This window comes from Pinus tabuliformis, chromosome X (assembly GCF_031772625.1).
Source record: "Pinus tabuliformis cultivar Carrire ecotype Pingquan chromosome X, CPIR1, whole genome shotgun sequence".
NCBI classification, from domain to species: Eukaryota; Viridiplantae; Streptophyta; class Pinopsida; order Pinales; family Pinaceae; genus Pinus; species Pinus tabuliformis.
The window spans coordinates 103,220,594-103,233,909 of record NC_142308.1 but is presented as its reverse complement, the minus strand read 5'-3'; the positions used below and the strand labels follow the sequence as shown (position 1 = coordinate 103,233,909).

General features: G+C 34.2%; 3 pseudogenes; 2 read left to right on the top strand and 1 right to left on the bottom strand.

Moving 5' to 3' along the window:
* The first annotated feature begins 3,118 nt into the window (after positions 1-3,118).
* Positions 3,119-8,782, top strand: LOC149138619 (receptor protein kinase-like protein ZAR1; annotated as a pseudogene).
* Positions 6,034-7,328, bottom strand: LOC149138620 (G2/mitotic-specific cyclin S13-7 pseudogene; annotated as a pseudogene).
* Positions 8,783-9,796: 1,014 nt separating the features above from the next.
* On the top strand, positions 9,797-10,261 carry LOC149138618 (D-3-phosphoglycerate dehydrogenase 1, chloroplastic pseudogene; annotated as a pseudogene).
* The last annotated feature ends 3,055 nt before the right edge of the window (positions 10,262-13,316 follow it).

The window sequence follows — 13,316 nt, the reverse complement described above, 5'->3', positions numbered from 1 at the left end:
GATATCTACAATTTTCCCAACTAATTGAAAATTTTTTACATCTTTTATTTTTCTTCCTAGTCTCTTAATACTTAACTCCCTGATTGTGTAACAAAGGAATTTTTATAAAAACATTCTTCATTTCATCTATCATAACATAATTAGGCAATAAAATATGTTTTTCTACCCCTTTATCAATTTTTAATCTCTTGGGAAAAGGTGGTGTTTGGACAGATACTCAAGGTTGTTCTATGATGGGAGTTGAGTTTATTGGAATATCATCAGAATTTATAGGGGTGGTTTCTTTTTGAGATTTTTCTTCTTGATTAAGAGATTTCTATTTTTAAGAGACATTCTCCTTTTTAGATTCCTTAATAACAACTGATGGGGACTTCTTTTCCAATATTATACCACATCTAATTTAGAGATTGTTTACATCTAATGGAGTTATCATGTAGGTTTTAAAATTTGTTCCTTCATATTGTAAAGAGGTCGTGAATTTTTATTATTATTTGGTTTTGGAAGTGGTTGAGAAGGAAATTGATTTGGTCTTTAAGGAAATGGTAATGAAAGTTGTGGATTTGGATTTTGAGGTTGAGTTGGTTGAACATGTTGAGGAAAATATTGTGTTGGAAGAACAAGGTAAGGTTGTTGATACTGAGGATATTGAAGATATTTTCCATAAGGATTTTTCCATCCTTGTGCTCAAGGTTGGGGCAAATATTTCCAAGGCATGGGTGCAGTCCAATTGTTTTGTGATGGTTGTGAAAATGCTTAAGCGTTAAAACTTTGAGTCATATTTGGTTGTGAATTTTGCCATGGTATTTTAGCAATAAAACAAAGAGGCTCTACTTGATTTGGTATTAATTCTTCTTGATAAACAACTTTAAGACCTGGTATCGAAGGGAATTCCTTTGTATCATGATTTTTTACACATATAACACAAGTTTCTACACTTTCTAAATCAAGAGGACATTCTCTCAAAGCATTTTTTTTCCTACATTTGGGACAAAAGATTAACATTGCAACATTTTAAGAATTTTTCTTGTTTTTTACTTTAAGAGTATCTATTTGTTCACTAAGACTCCCCAAAATGTCCGTTTTAAAGTTGTCAAGAAAATTTCCTAATTCATCCCTACTTACTATCCCAAATGAAGATTTATTAATTCTAGACATGAGAGGGTCTCTTGGATTTTTCGTAGTTCTTGTCTTACCTCTTGAAATGTGCATACACAACTTACAAATTTTTCCAAATGATAGCTAAGAAATATCTCCCTTACCCTTCAAATTGAGAAGATCAATCCACTCATCTCTGATGGATTTTAATAAGAGAGTTTTCAAAGTGTCTTCATATAACTCATCCATTTTAGCCCTTTTAATATTATAAGAAAATATTTCATTGAAATCTTCAAGATTTTCATCTTCGACTTCATCCTTCAGATTATAGGGCATACAATATTCCTTATATTTATCTAATAATATAGTTTTCATTTCTTCTCATGTTCTTGTAGAATGTGCTCCTAATCCCATGAACGATTTTAATGTCACATCATTAAGAGTTTCCCGAGACAATTTCAAATTTTGAGGCTCAAGAAAGTAAACATAAGATCTACACAAGAATTCAAACTCAAAGAGAAATGCTTCAGGATCCTCACTTCTTAATCCATAAAAATTTGGAAGGATGGAAGGTGATATATTTTTTATTGTAGTTGTTGTATCTTCATCAAGGATAGGAAATCCAAAAGGTTTTGGATCTCCTCTACCACTTCCCCCTCTTCCTCCTCCCCTATTTTCTCCTCTTCATCCACCAATCCTAGCTTGTTCACCATTAATATTATGTATCTCTCATTCCCCTTCTCCAGCCATTGTAGATTCTCGGGAACTAATATAAGGTTACAAAATTGAGTTTTCTAATTCCTATTCTAGCAATTCTGGTTGGTAAGTTAAAATAATTTTCTTCCTCTTCTTCTTCAATAGGGATTTCTAATTCTTGTCCTAGAAGTCTTTCTCCAGTTGAAGATAGGAAAACTACTCCTTTTGTTAGGGATGTAGGATCTTGTTATTTTAATATTGCTTCCGTTGTTGAGGCTGATGAATCTCTAAGTTGGATTTCGGATCTGAGTACCTCAGGAAGTTTATGTTTTCCTGTAAATGATGGAATATGAGTTTGAGTGGGTGGTGTCGCACTATGAGGTCATGGTGGGGCGAGTGATGATATTGGAATTAAGATTTTACTTGTACCTCCAAATCTAACTTTAGAATCTCTCTCCCTATGCATATCATTTTTTTTTTTGAGAAAAAATAAAAAGAGAAGATTCCTATATACACTTCCCCAGCAATGGTGCCAAAATGTTTTCCAATTTAATTAACCTTAAATTGTTTACATAAGTTATTGACTAGGGCTAGTAAGCTGATGAAGTCTAAATGAATCATATATGTGATAAGCCTTTTACTCTAAATTAAATTGAGTCATGGAAATGCACATGTCTTCTATTAGTGAAAATAATATTATCCCTATGATGATCACACTCTTTTACTGAAAGCTACTTATGGAAACCCTCACACTCTACTTGGAAAGAAAATCTCACAATTCTGCATATAAGTAAATCAATTCCACGCTTGTTGTAAATGAAAATTAACTACACTCTTCGCACCAATAAGAATTGTATACACTCTCAATTTCAAAAGGAAAGACTACTATTAATCTCATCACACATCTGTTAAAATAACATTCACAATTGTTTGAAATCAAAATGAAATAAACCTCTGCTTAAATACATCGACACTTTCTTGAATTATAAATCGCACATGGTTGAAATGTAACATCTAATTCTGCAAATAAATCATCAGTTCTACAAGAAAAATAAAGTTCTGTCTAAGTATATAATAATATATATCACTGCTGATAAGATTAGTTCATGTGCATCCAGAATCTATAAACAAAAGAAATAATTAGTAAAACAATCCTCATTTGATTCTGAAAGAAATGAAGAATGAAACTACTCAATCAAAAAGGAAGAAATCTTATGAAATTATATAAAAATTCTATCTACTAAAAATGAACAAGAATCCTTAGTGCTCGAGGGGCCCCTAAATGAGAAGTCGATAATCATGCTATTGATCAAACGATGAACCACACATGGCAATAAAAAGGTTCTTTCATAAACTTGATATTAAAAATAGATTTTAAACCTTCACTGCCGCGTACTCCTTCACAACATTCAATTTCTGCCAAGAGGTTTATTTATAAAGCTCATAACATTAACTGTTTGAAGCTCTATGCCTAATCCTTGTCAAGAGATTGTAGCATAATTCGCTCACGATTTTCTATTATCAAAGAAAATCATGAGGCATATATCTCGTTCTCGCTCGCCTGTTGTCAATTATAGGGGTTGACTTTATATTTGGCTGCATCACTGGGATTTGCTTTGATTGATCTAGTTCATGACAGTAGGAGGAAATCATTGAGTGCATCAATTGCCATCTACCCATAAATTTTGCTTTCCACCTGGCACCATGGAACCTGTTAAACCACAGACTTGGCTACAAAATCATGTATTAGCTGCAGAATCATTGCAATTTGGTAGTCTAAGAAAACATTAGACTAAATAATAAAGAACATTATCAATTTATGAAATACAAGATAATTACATACATGCCATGTCATAAATCTTGCAATTTGATGCCCACTGTGTGAATATGAAGGTTAAAAAGAAATAAAGAGAGTGAAAAAGGGTGTCAAAAAGAGGCAATTGTGAGGCTTAACAATTGTCATCTAGGGTTCAATTCCCCTCTGAATATGAAGTGTTGTCCTATTAAATGTTTAGCAAAATAAGCACATAATTCCTTTTGTTGTGGTAGCTATAAAATTCTCAAAGTGCATATTCCAATGTTTTTTTAATTCAAATGGAATGTTCAATGCCCCTAGAAGATGAAGCATCATCCTGTTAAAAAAAATTTGAATATTACAACAATGTTTGGCAAAATAGGCACATAATTCCTTTTGCTATCATAGCTATCAAATTCTTAAAGTTCCAATTCCAATGTTTTTTCTAATTCAAATGGAACTTTCTCATCGATGGAACAAAACTAGCATTCAAATGAGATTCGTTTGGTCCTAATCACAATTTTCCTTTACAATTCCATTCCTCAAGGAGCCCTACTAATCAAGAGGTGACCCCTGCAGTAACGAAAAGTCTTAAAAATGGTGTAATTGTTGCAATATAGTTGGGATATGCTATGAGAATTTCCATAATTGGCCTACTCATTATCTGTTTGTGTTGGAAAACTAGGATCTGCCAAGCGAAGTGGTGCAATTATGGATGAAAGAGAAATTGGCAGGAGGAGGGATTCCTCAATGTTTATGCAACAACACAGAGACTTCTGAAATAACCTCATAGAAGGAACACTTGAGAGATCTCATTCCCAATGACAAAGGTTTCAATTTAGACTTAGATGAATTGCTCAGAGCTTCTGCTTATGTCTCAGGGAAGCGTGGATTGGAAATTGTGTAGAAAGTGGTACTTGGAAATGTGATTCTAGTGGCAGCAAGGAGGTTGTATCAAAGAGGTTCTGGGAGATTTGAGGAATTTGAGTCTAAAGTTCACGCTAATGGAAGAATTCAACATTTCAACGTCTTATTAGGCAGCTGATGAGAAATTGTTGATATTTGACTTCATTCCAAATGGAAGCTTAAAAGTTGCTTTACATGGTAAATTTTCTTTTATAAATTTAGTTTTAAGTTTCTTTGATTTTATGGTGGATTTTTTCTCTTCACCTTGGTTTCTCAAAATACACTCTTTGTATGGTATAATATTTTCAGTTTTAAGGTTGAGAATTTTAATGAGAAAGCAAATCAAAAAATGGTTTTCAGCGTTGCTTTATTTATTTATTATTAATAATATTATTGTTCTATAATTCAAAGCTTTAAATTAAAAAACACATAAATTCCCTCATGCATTTATTATAATTCACAAGTAAAAATACCTTCGATTTAAGCCACCACATCCCATGTGGAGTGGTTATGCCAAAAATGAAGTCGGCTACATCTTATGTTAATCATGTTTTTGCGACAACTACGTACAGTTACAAAGAATGACCGAAAAAACCATCCACCCAAAGGGGAAAATTAAGGGAATAAATGATATTTTGTGCTAAAAAATTTTGGTTGACATATCAATCTCAGTTGTCGGATGTGCAACTGAATTGAGAAACATGAAAACTCTGCGCATCAGTTTCTACACACTCTGCAACTACAACTCCAATAAAAATATCCAATGCCCGGAGCTTAGCAGGTTTGATAAGTGACACAGAGTCATACTCATGCATTGAGTACTCTTTAAAAACTACATTCAATTTTCTTTCTTTTGAACTCTAATGGAATGCCACCATCAGTCTTGTACACTCCTTGAGGTCTATTTTAGCGCAGCCTGGAATGCCACCATCAACCTTGTACACTCCTTGAGGTCTATTTCAGGGTAGTGTGTATCGAATTTAAGTAAATCGTTTTCTTTTATATCTTCAAATTTAAGTTTCTTTGATTTTATGGTGGATTTTTGCTCTTCACCTTGGTTGATCAAAATACATTATTTGCAGGGTACAATATTGATAGTTTTAAGGTTGAGCATTTTAATGAGAAGAAAAATAAAAAAATGGCTTTTAGCGTTGTTTTCTTTTTCTAATTTTTTTATTAGTGTTCTATAATTCAAATTTTTAAATAAAATAACACATAAATGCCCTCAAGAATTTATTACAATTGATAAGAAAAAATCCCTTGTATTTAATCCACCCCTTCCTATGTGGACATGTTATGCCAAAAATGAAGTGGGTTATATCTTCTGTCAATCATGCTTTTGCCACAACTATGTACAGTTACAAAGGATGGCCGAAAAAACCTTCCACCCATAGGGGAATATCAAGGGAATGAATGATCTTCTATGCTAAAAAATTTGATTGACATATCAATCTCAGTTATTGGATGTGCAGCTGAGTTAGGAAAAATGACAACTCTACTCATTAGTTGCTACACAATTTGCAACTCCAATAAAAAAATTCCTATGCAGGGATCTTGGCGGGTATGATAAGTGCAACAGAGTCATACTCAGGGATTGAGTACTTTTAAAACAATACATTCAATGTGCTTTCTTCTGAAGTCTGATGGAATGCCACCATTAGTATTGTACACTCCTTGAGGTTTATTTAAGAGTAGCCTGTATGGCATTTAAGTACATCATTCCAGACATGTGTCTTTTTGAAAGTACTTTGAGTAGTGTACACTGCAACAACAATGAGCATTCAAGGGGGTATCTTTATCATCACATATTGCATCAAGCTCAGTTACATCAAGAAAAATAGCAAATTTTATTTCTCTTCATCAGAGCCAACAACTCTGAGGAATCGAATAAGGAATATGTATGGAGTTGGGACTGTGAGATGGAATTTCAGTCTCTTAGAGAATTATCTTCTCCATATCAAGTACATTTTTCCTCTCAAATTTATTTTCTAAGATGTCGAGAAAGTCATTTATCACTGCAACCCAAATTTCCTCATAATTTGGAGCTAGAAGCATTGTAGTGGCACCCACTAATTGATAGTTTCTCCTTGATACAAGTTGAGTAGAAAGATATCTATCAAGAAGATTTGTGGCAAGATACAAAGTCTCTGGCATCAACCCAAATCTGTAACATACCTCAGTTAACCAACTTATTAGTACTTCTCTCATTTTCACATTAATGTTTTTTTGTCTTCGCATATAATCTAACACATAACTAGTTTTCTTTGTTCTCCGATATAACGTGTATATATCATCAACATATTCAACCATCGCTAACTGGTTGTCATGGCCTCTCCATCAATTTGTGGCAAGGGGTCCTCCTCTGCCTCAGTCATTTCATCGTCAAATCTAAATCCATGTAACACTACTACACTTTTAGATGTAAGTGATTTTCTAGTGATTTAGGATTTGTTGTTAGTGATTGAGGTTTCCCTTTGTTCTCTATAGCTTTAGCATTGTGATTACAAGTTGGTTTCATTCTGTGTGGTTTTTCAATAATAACATAATCATCTTATTCATTGTTCACTACAGTTGTCAAAGGAATGTCCTTCATGTTGCTAGTGCTCCTTTTCTTGTTTCCTCACACAATGTTTGCCTTTAGAATCACAACCAGTGCCTAAGTTTGGTTATTGGCAGCAAAGATCCCCTTGTTTGCAGCTACCTGAGCAAGTAACTGAGCATCAAAACTCCTTCTAATAGGGATAGAGACCTGAGCAAGAGGTTTGCCATTGAATCCTCCCTTGGTGACATTGCATTTACCACCGAAATCTGCTACAATGTTACCAATATATCCCATAGGCCTCCTATTGTTTTAATCTTGAGAAACCCTCTAGGGAGGGATAATTTATTTTGGTTGGGTTGCCTTAGAAGCCATCTTCTTGTTCTGTACAAGTCCTCAGGTTTTCTTTTTGGGGAACATTTAAGCAAATTAAATTTTCTCACTAGTCGCAAGAAACAAGTTATAAAGTGTTGTATATAAAGGTTGAATCTCGCAATACCCAAGAGCTCCATGGGTGGAAGCTATGGCAACCAAATAAACTGAAAATAAAATGACCACATAAACGAAGTATATTGTTCTTGTAACTTCTTCACTTTCAGTGTTTCTTATTGGATTTATTTGATTCATTGTCTTGCATCGATCCTCGAGTGTTGCTTTGAAAAATGTTTTCTAACCTACTTTATTTGTAGTCCTGGATAGGAAGGCTTACTTCTAGGTTAAAAACACATGTTTTTATTGCAAAGTTCCTCAGACCACCTCAATCGATTAATTCATGAAAATTTATACCAAATGCATGAATTTTTTATTTGTTTATAATTACCGATTTTATCATTGAAGCTAACTCTCTATTTAAATATATCATTCTTTATATCTTGTGGGAGAATTTAAATTTTATGTATTGGTTGAAAACAAGCCTGAAAATTCCTACCAATTCCTGCAGGTAAATCAGACCATCGAGCTACACCCTTGATCTAGGATAAATATTGCCAAGGTAACCACACATGGTCTAGCCTATCTGCATGAGTGGAGTTCCCGTAAATATGTACATGGAGATATTACGCCCACAAGTATTATGTTGAATGATAATATGCAACAATATATCTCAGTTTTTTGCTTGGGTCATCTAATTATTATTGCACGCAGCAGAGTTGCACCTCGACAAAGTCCAGGACTTCTTAGTAGAGGCCTTCCATAAGGAAAAACCTCAGTTGTTTCTAATGAAAGGACGTTCTGAGGAGGAGTTATAAGATCAGATGTAGAATGGACAAATAATGATTTAATTTTTGAGTAATTACTAGGTTGCATAAGGCTCTGTTGCTTGCCACAATCCAACATAGAAATGGCATGTTTATTCGTTTGGAGTTGTCCTTTTCAAAACACTTATATGTCGATCTCCAACATTCCAACTTGGATCCTTTGACATGGACTTGGTCACTTGGGTTAGAAAAGAATTCAAAGAGGAACAACCACTATCACAAATTATGGATTCATCACTCATGCAAGAACTCTATACCTAGAAAGAAGTACTTGTTTTATTCCATATTGCTCTTGCATGTGTAGGATAAGATCTTTGTTTGCAACCAAAGATGAAAAATACATCTGATTCTTTTGACGCAATTGGAGATGCATCACAAAATTTTAAAGGCTACCAAACTATACAAGTTGTTCATTTGTTTACTCTATTTTATGGCTTCTCCAAAATTTTAACTCATTATTTTGTTGAGAGTCATATCCAAGTGCAGAATCCATGACATGCTACACATCCTCTCCATCTTCTTTATTCCTATATCTATAGGAAGAAATATTTTGTTTCCTATCCAAACGATTTAATGTTAAATTGAGGGTGCAATTTAGTCCCGATTTTTATTAAAGTAGCCTTCTAAGAGCATTTATTTATTTATAATGCAATTTTCAACTATTGTAGAGCAACAATGCCCAAATTTTCACTTTAATGCATATGTTTCATAATTTCATTTCATCATGTATTAAAATTAGAGTATATATTTTTCTCACTATAACTAAATGAAGACTCTATAGATCCCAGATCTATTTTGTATTAGAAACTAGTTATTTCTTCCAGAGACTCTAGTGACATTAATTGGCAATGATTGGAAAATTTGTAAGCTTGTGGTTTGGAAGATTGTGTATTTTGTACTGCAGTGGAAGGAATACCGAGGAAAACTAACAAGGACAAGTTGATGTTTTTCATTGCAAATTCTTTTTCTTAAAAAATTAATAGCATTTTTATACCTCTGTATTGGAATTTTCTATCAGAAATTGCAAAGTATGTCCTTATGATGACATTCTCTTGATATGGGATTTTGTTCACACTATATATCGTGCACCTATGTACTGTGTAGCTTGTACACAAACTTTCCTTCACTATTATTTACTCATTCTGGAGATGTATTAATCTAAATTTGTAGATCTTCCAAGTTCTCACTTTGAATGTGACCTACTAATAAGAAAAGAGTGCCATATATTGTCTCTGAATTATTGTATTACTCAGCAGTTAGTTTGATGATTGATCAACTTGATATTATGTCGAAATTTAATCATGGTAACTGCTTACAAACACCTGAATTTTATGCAGTCTACATTCTTTTCCTTTACAGTACTCTATAAATATTACTCACTTTAGAGTACTTGTGCTCACTACAAATTATAAATAATATATGTAAGAGATCATAAATGAAGAGGATTTTTGGTCGATTCAGAATCTCCTAGGGAAAACCCTGCAAAATAGACTGTTAATACCTTCGAAAATGTTTCCCGTTTTCAAATGTCTGTTCTTGCAGGCCATCTCTTCTAATGGTCAGGCGGGGCTGACGATTTTGGTGGCCGAGAAGTTGGGGGAAGGCGGTTTGGAGCTGCTTCAAAGGGAGGCCAATGTGGACTGCTCCTACAATTTATCGCAGGAGGATCTCTACATAAAGATCTCACTCTGTGATGCTCTCATCGTGAGTAGCGGCACCAAAGTGACCTATGAGGTGTGCAAATCCTCGCATGGGAGGCTCAAGGTTGTTGGAAGAACGAGTGTGGGTAGAGAGAGTGTGGATCTACAGGCAGCCATTGAGTTTGGGTGCTTGGTCGTCAATGCTCCCATTGCTAATACCATTGCGACTGCTAAACACGAGATCGCCTTGATTGCATCCATGGTGCGGAATGTGCCCCAGGTTGATGCTTCCATGAAGGCTGATCTGCAAGGTAGTGGCCTCTCCTTTTTTTAGTCTTCCGTGCTTTCTTCCGATGCAAGAACTAGACATAGCATTGATATGCACAGAATCATCAGATAGCCCAGATCTGGCAAATCAAGACCTAGATAGAGCATTGATATGCTTAGATCTAACAGATCCAGGCACATGGGCAATAGATCGAGCCCTTCATTAGACAGACCCATGCTCAACAGAGGCGGATTTGATACAAATTTTCATCAAAACACATAAACAAGTCATCTCTCTTAGAGGATTTGGAAGGGGAGGAGGATCCAGGACTTAAAGTATAAAATCTATAACCACTTAGGTATACCAGCATGCAGGCAAAATTTGATCCACTCAGGTCTCAGTTTATAGGATAACCACACACTCTAGGATTATGGAATTGACAAAGACTTGACCATCATGATCAACTTGCGTCTGAGGGGTGGATGCTCTGGAACTAACTCAAAGAGCACAGGCTCTTTTAAGGATGTAGTCAAAGGCAAGGAAAAAGCACAAACCAAACCAGCACCACTGCCCGAGCTACCAGGGCCCTACATTGTAGAACAGAAATATGAGAATCCCACTCTCACCATTGCAATTCCTGAAGTAAATGGTTTGTACACAGATCTCTATTCCAACGCAGTTATATGTAGATTTAATGGTTTTTGGCCTAAATCTGATGTTTTGCACCAATGGATATATGCTGCATGGTCACCAAACTGTGAAATATATTTATGCCCCAAGGGGTTTTTTATAGTCAGATTCAAAACAGAACATGGAACGGAACATATCCTCAATAAGTGACCACGGTTCTAGGGCAATGCAGGGCTCTTCATGACCCCTTCATTTCCAGAATTCGATGCCAACATAATGGTGGTAACAAAAATGCTACTTTGCGTCAGGTTGCACAACCTTCCATTACACTTCTCGCACCATAATGTTTTAATAGCCATAGGGAACTCTTTGGGGAAGTTCCTTAAGATTGACGAGGACAAACTTACAAGGGGAATATTTACATTTTCCAGGATTTGCGTTGAAGTAGATCTGAGCCAGGGACTACCAGATAGCATCACTTTGAATTTCAATAATACACAGTGGACACAACCTCTAGATTATGAAAATACAGCTTTCTGATGTCGTGGATTTCTCCAAACTGGCCATCTCCATAGTGCATGTCCACAAGAAAAAACAAACCCCCAAATGGAACAAGAAGAAATAGAAAAAGCCAAAAGGATGGCAATATACAACCCCCTTGGATGAAGAAGCAGAAAAAGCAGAAACAACATAATATAAAGCAGAAATGGATGTTCAACAGGTCCAAAACAACACACTAAAGGAGGACAAAGAACCCAGCAACCCTTTGCAGCAACAAGAATCCCAACTAATGGAAATATCTAGCAACAAGCGAACTCATGCATCAGAAGGATCTGACTCTAACAAGGACTCTCCCATAAATACAAATGAAAATCCGCTATCCATTGTAATCGCCACGCCCAATGCTGGAGGATGGGGAAAGGTGGAAACAATGAAAAGGAGAAAAGCATATATTATTTTTTTTTGTATTTTTTCTTTTTATGTTTTCTGTGAAAACATGAACATACCATATGCATATGCTTTTTAGCATCTACAACATGTAATTTTGTCTTATGAATAAAATTACGATTTTTTCCAAGGTGAAAAAAAGAGATCATAAACGAATAGTTGATTAAAATACTTTCCTGCTACACAAAATGGTTGTTTTTTACTCTTGCAATGATGCCATGCACAAACCGTTTGTTGTAGGGATTTCAAATGATGCTTATTGTTGGCATGATCAAAGGACTCCTTTATAGAAATATATAGAGAAGAATCAATACAAATTATGGATAACTTCCAATCATCTACATTTAGCAGTATGTTTCTAACATTCAATAACTATTGATGAAGTATTTTTTTTATAACCTCAGTACATCTTCCTTGAACATGGTATCAAAAATCACAACACATATCTATAATGTTTTGAGTTAACACTACATAAAATTTTACAATTCTTGATATTTTGGGTAATTCCATTGCCCATTACCAACTAATAATTAAAAACATGAAGATTAATAAAGAATTTAAGCAAGATATAATTTTATAAATAATAACTAAAAAATAAATTTAGGGAAACATTTTAAAACAAAGTTGATGTAATATTAATGTTTTTCTTTAAAGTTAGGGTGAAAAAAATGAAAAATTATTAAAAAATGAGAATTAAAAATCACTCTCATCATTATTATGAATAGGATAATGTTGTTAAGGTTTTATTAAAAAAATGCAAGAAAAATTGAGATCTAAATTGTTCTAATAATAAGCATATTATAACAACCATAAAATACTGTGGTCAACATTATTAGTTGTTTTTATGTTGAGTGTTTGTTATAATAATTGTTATAGGTGTATTAATAACAATTGTGGGTTGCAGTCATACTTGTATAAGTTAATACAAAATTGAGGGAGTTTAGATGTCTCAAATTCTCACCTAGGCTTAAGGAAAAATTCACTGTTAAATGATTATTACTTTTATGAGCTTTTTATTTTATTTTAATTTATGAAATGGTGTGAGCATTGCTTGATAAATTTTCTTTACACAATGAAAATAGATACCTTATTTTCAATGCAACTTCACATAGAGTAGACAAATTTGGCAAGAGATGCTTGTGAGCCTAATGTTATATTCAAATGAACATCTCTTTCTCAATTTTTTTTTTCCAAATTTCTTTTCTTTCTCATTGTTGGCAAGAAGCTCGATAATTTTTTTAATTTATCCAATGTATCAAAGAGTTCATGAATCTATTTTTTTAAGCTGGTTGAGTGCAAAGGGTTTTCTGTCATTCATTTTTTCACTTAATATTCATTTGTTTATTCTTATACCATCTTGGTACTTTCTCTACTTCTCAAATGTCATAGTAGATAACATGGGGGAGACTTAGAATATACCATGCATATTCAACCTAAGCGTTGAGTGCAATGACACTTGTATTGAGTGCATGAATTGAAACGCGACATTAAACCTTCGCATGGAGTACCAACATCTAAACCTGACATCGACATTGCGAGCTAA